Source organism: Orycteropus afer, unplaced genomic scaffold (genome assembly GCF_000298275.1).
Source record: "Orycteropus afer afer isolate SDZICR_OR568_19922 unplaced genomic scaffold, OryAfe1.0 scaffold00039, whole genome shotgun sequence".
Taxonomy (NCBI): Eukaryota; Metazoa; Chordata; class Mammalia; order Tubulidentata; family Orycteropodidae; genus Orycteropus; species Orycteropus afer.
In genome coordinates, this window is record NW_006921626.1 from 5113332 (window position 1) to 5119331 (window position 6000).

Genomic DNA, 6000 nt, shown 5'->3' on the forward strand with positions numbered 1-6000 from the left:
GCACATAACAACAACAACAACAACATGACATTATGAAATTTTTTAAGCAAAAGAGCTGTTTGTAGGTACTGTCAAGTTTATTTCCACTCATAGTGACCACATCTGAAAACCTTGTAGGATTTTCTAGGCGGAAACTTTTTTTGTGTGTGTGTGTGTGTGTGTGTGTGTGTGTGATTTGGGTGAACATTTACAGAGCAAATTCATTTTCACATTCAGCTGTTCAAACAGTTTGTTTCATGACATTGATCACAATCCCCACAATATAACAGCTCTTTTCGCACTTCTTCCCTGTGATTACTTTTTCTCTGTGTCCCTCTTTCCTATGCATTCCTACCTTTTGAGCTTTATTCCTGCACAGATACTACTCTTTTGATCTCTTCCTGTTGATTGTTCTAATTACACCTATGTGGTGTAATTGTTCATCTCCTAGGCCTGTCAATTGTTAGGCTGAAAGTTGAACCATGAGAGTGAGTTAAATTCCAGGCCTGAAGGGTGACTACAGGCCATAGTTTCTGGGTTTTCACCAGTCTGTATCACAGCAGCAAGCTTGATCTTTATCATGACTTCAAGTTTTGTAACACTTTTCCTCCCACTCTATCCAGATCTCCAATTTTGATCCCTTTTTAAGGGGTTAGCAATGGTAGCTGGGCACCATCTAGCACTCCTGGTCTCGGGGTCATGTAGACTGAGGTTCTCATGGTCCGTTAGTCCTTTGGACTAATTGTTTCTATGCACCTCTAATTTTCTTCACTCTTCTTTGCTCTGAATGAGGAGTAACAAATATTAGAGGTCTTCAAGTTTTTAAGACCCTGCACTATTCAGCAAAGAAGGGTGTAAATCAATGTTTTGTGTATTATCTTATGCCAATTGATCTTGATGTCCTTCATGACTATGGTCCCAAGTCCTCAGGCCCAGCAACTCACTCCCTCAAGTTGTTTGGTTGTGGCTAAGAAATTATCATAACTTTGCTCCCTGTTAACTCTATTGTATATATGGATATTTTTTATAGCACACACGAAATGTATGTAGAGATACTGTCTGTCAAGCCTCTATATGGTCATGGTATAGTTCCATTCACTTACCCTTACTCAATCATCTTGCTTGTCTACCTATGTATCTGTCTGTACATTAATGTTTATTATTACTGATGATGTAGTATCATGTATGTAGTAGTGTTTACCTTTGTTGTGTGTACCTCTTGTGCACCTCTCCATGTGTCTTTTTTTCCTTAGTGATATTGTGCTGGTCATTTGCTTTTAGTATATTGGCTTTCCCTTCACCCAAATCCATACATGTCTCTTACCTAGCTAGTGAATTTCCTTTCCCTCCCCCTCTATCCCTGAGAACCATCAAAGAACATTTCTTTCCATGTGTAAACCTTTCCTTGATTTTTTATAGAAGTGGATTCATATAATATTTGTCTTTCTGTGATTGAATTATTTCACTCAGAATAATGTCTTCCAAGTTCATCCATGGTATGAGGTGTCTTGTGGAGTCTTCATTATTCTTTAATTTTGCATAGTACTCCATTGTATGTATATATTATAGATTTTTTTTAAATCCATTCATCCATTTATAGACATTTTTGGGAGCATATTGTTAGTTCTTTCTCTTGTGGAGCTGCTAGATGGTTTCTAATCACCACATGATCCACTTTACTTTCTCAGATGCTCTCTTTGGCTGACATAGGAAAATAGGTTGGCATGATGGCCACACAAAATATGAGAAGACTGAATCTCATTCCAGGAGACCTGGCTGCTGCACCCTAAAAAACGTACAGACCACCTAGGCAGTGATATGTTTGGGTTGCAAATGAAGAATGCATTCCTCTGTATTTCAGAGAACCAGCCCAAAGCCTCATATATTTTGAGAGCTTAGATTATTAAAATTAATGCTTCACTGGGGCTGGGAAGGAGTGCATGTTTTGACGTTTGGATAATGCCCTGCAGCTTGTAATATGTGGCTTTGATCTATTTGAATGAGAACTTCAGTCTGTTTAGCTGACATCATTTATACAGTCTCTTTGGCATTCAAGAGTTAAATTTTCTTCTTTTAATTTCTTTCTTTCAAATCTATTTGTCTGTCTTCATGTTTCACTATTAATAGGGCCTCCTCTCCTTCTCTATGTTGTTGTTGTTTGCCGTCAAGTCAGCCCTGACTCATAGCAACCCTTCCTTGGGTTTCCGAGGCAGTATCACTACGGAAGTAGGATTGCCCAACCTTCCTTCCGAGGAGTGGCTGGTGGGTTTGAACCGCCAGCCTTCTGGTGAGCAGTCAAGTGCCTTAGGCACTATGCTACCAGAGCTCCTTCTCTATAGATTTGAAAAAAACAACCACTGCCATCAAGTCAGATCCGACTCATAGTGACCCCTCCTTGGGTTTCTGAGGCAGTATTACTACGGAAGTAGATTGCCCCATCTTCCTCCCAAGGAGTGGCTGGTGAGTTTGAACTTCCAGACTTCTGGTTAGCAGTCAAATGCCTTAGGCACTATGCCACCAGAGCTCCCCCTCTATAGATATATCTCTGACAAAATAATTACAAGTTTCAAAATCCTTTCCATATTGACATGATCTATATGTTCAAACCTCTGACTCAATTGCTTTCACTTTGTGTGCTTGTTTTTGAACAAATATGTTTGAATATCTGGATATAGTAACACCGTTGAGTAGTTGGACCATTTTCCCTATTTTCATCCAGGCCGGTCAGGAGTTACATACATTGGTTTATTACATATGACTATCCATTGATCCCTATTCTGTCTCTTACTAACTCAGAATCTGTACAATTTGCAACATCTCTGAGACTATCAACTCTTCCAACTGTGACTATTTCAGTTATAACATTCTATGACCTTGGCTGGTATCTGAGTGCACTGAAGACAGCACATTGTTTTCTTTTAGTTGTGATTTTATAAAATTATGCAATTGAATTATTTGAAAGGCATTCACTGAGATGGAGTTAGGAATACAAAAGGTTTATTGGAGAGTAAGACCTGTGAAAGGAGCTCTGGTAGCATAGTGCCTAAGGCACTTGACTGTTAACTAGAAGGCTGGTGGATCAAACCCACCAGCCACTCTTTGGAAAGCACATAACAACAACAACACCTATGAAAGAAAAGGAGAAGAAGCAGGGTTGGACAGGGAGCTCATCAAACTGTGATGCTGTTCTGACAAAGTCATTTCCAGCCCAATGCAGGGCTCTAGAGCAAAGACTGACCAACAGAAAGGCTAGGCCTTTGTACCACCATCATCTTCAGTCATTGGATGAGAACTCAAAAAGAGTGTGTCTCGAGTTCAAAATGGAGTCACACCAGTGAGCAGCACGCTTTATCCCTCTGGCATCTAAGGTCTTGGAAAACTAGCCACAACAGTTTGAATTAAGAATTTTTGTGCTCTGAACAGCTCACTGAATCAGAGTGCATCAAACACGGAAGAGCAGAATTAGAGGAAAGGCACAGGGAGATTATTTAGGAAAGAGCTACTGGAGGAGGATGGACGGGCACCCACGAGAGGAATTGGAAACTCTTCTGGAGCAGTCACTGTGTGTCTGGCTAGGGTGCCCACCTGAGATCCCCAAGCCAGGAGGGAGGATGCCTTATAATAGCATACCAGTGACCACTCTAATATTCTGGTGGGCAGTGGCAGAGACCTTTATTTTTTGGAGGTAATTTGGGTCTTCTGGGTTCTGGCAGTGGGCATGGACACCTCTGCTGAGATTCAGAGGAAAACTTACTGTTTCAACAGGAAGAGTATCTCCCTCCCCTCCCAGTGGGTCACAGAGTGGACTGGGAAACATTGTGCTTTTCTTTGTCACAGAGATTGGGACCACAAGTCACTAGCAGGTACTCCCCCAACCCTAACTCAGCTGAAACTGTGAGCATCTTTGGAGCCACTGCTGGATGGTATCACAGACAAACTCCAGAGCCGGCCATTAGCAGTCTGGTGGGATTACGTCAGCACCGTGGGCAGACGGAACAGGGAGAGGGAAGAAAATGCACCCCTGGGATTTTTGCCTGGGAGCCGTTCTTTGGCACTGTGGGGCTGTGGAGGTGGGATCTTTGAGTGTGCCTGAAATTAGCAGAAATTTGTGAAGCTCTAACAATAAGAACCTTTCCTGAGGTTGAGCCATGGTCTTGCAAATAAATACATCATCAAAAATAGCTTGCTCAAAGCCCTAGAAACTGACCCTAGCAATACCAAGCTTTCCTTCTTCCCTCCCACCTTCTCCACCAATATCTTCACTCACTCAATAGAAGAAAACATATTCAGCCAATTACCATAAAACCTCCCATTTGGAACTCTAAACCCTCTTTACGACAAAGAGAAACACATATCCACACTACACACAGTGATTCTGCCATCACAAAGAAAACACCAGAGTGACCCAAGACACATGTATCAAAAACAAAATAAAACACACCAGCTTCACCTTTTCAAAATATTAAAAAATAAAACCAAGACAAAACAAATCAACACATAACCAGCAGCTAGTGACAACCTAAAGAGACAGTGATTTACCAGATTCCAGGGACTTAAGAAGAGGTTCTGTTTTCCAGTAACCCCAACAACTCTCTGGAGGTACACTGCATGACTGAAAAGGTCCTAGTCTACACCTCCTTTTTTTTTTTTTTCTTCTTTCTCTCAAGGTTAACCCCTTCCCTTGTTGGTTTTTTTGTTTGTTTGTTTTTGTTTTGTTTTTGCTTTTATTTATTTATTTTTGTATTGTTGGTTTGTTTCTTTGTTTCCTTTATTCATTATTCTCCTTCTCTACATTATTCCTCTCAGTGACCTATCCCCAGATATTGCAGATTTATCTGTTTTCTTCTTCTTTTCCCCCTTTTTTGGGGGGAGGGTTTACTGAGCCTGTGTGATTTCAGGTCATGTGTGTATTTTTTTGTCCATGTGCTTATAGTATTTTTGATGGTTATACAATTGTAATTTTTGCCTAACTGACTGGGAGACAGCAACAGTCCTCATAAGATAAAAGTACACCCACAATTCCTGCAAATTCACTTTCTGAGCAAAAGCCAGCACCTCTTTCTCCACCAATGGGCCAATGATAAAAAACCACCAAGAAGAGCCTGAATCAGCCTTGGCTGTTTTTCACAAACAATTAACAGAGATCTTAATACAATACAATGATGCCTCAGAAACAACAGACCATCACAGTCCACACAAAGAAGCAAGAAATAGTGGTAGAAAAAAAGAGAACAGGATAGAGACACAAAACACATCCCTGAGGAAGAAGCAGCATTGGAACTCTCTGATAAGGAATTCAAAAGAATTATCTTTAGTTATCTTCAAAGGATTGAGAGACAGAGACAGACCAAAGAAAACACAGAAAAACACTTAGAAGAAATTTGGAAGAAAATACAAGAACAAAATGACAAAATAAATGAAAAATTAGAAATGATTCACAATCCACAGATAGAAATCCAGAATATTAATAGTAAATTATTACAAATAGATAACACATTGGAATGGCAAAGGGGTAGAATTGATGCAATGGAAGACAGAATTAATGAGATTGAAGACAAATACCTGAATACTTCTTTTGAAAGGGATCAGTCAGAAAAAAAATCAAAACAAAATGAAGAAAGCCTAAGGTTCATGTGGGATACCATCAAAAGAAATGATCTACATGTCATTGGAATTCCAGAACAGAAAGAGAAAAATAACACCACTGAGAAAATTGTCCAAGATTTACCAAAGGAGAACTTCCCTGGTTTGATGAAAGAGGAGAACATATACATTCAGGAAGTCCAATGAAGCCCAAACAGGATGGACTCCAAAAGAAAATCACCGAGACATATCATCATCAAACTCAATAAACCAAGGACAAAGAAAGAATCCTGAGAGCAACACAGGAAAAACAAAGTTACATACAAAGGTAAGCCAGAAACATCTTCTCAGATCATAATGCTATCAAATTAGAAATCAATAATAGGAGGATCAGCACCAAAAGAGTAAACACATGGAAACTAAACAACACCCTCCTTG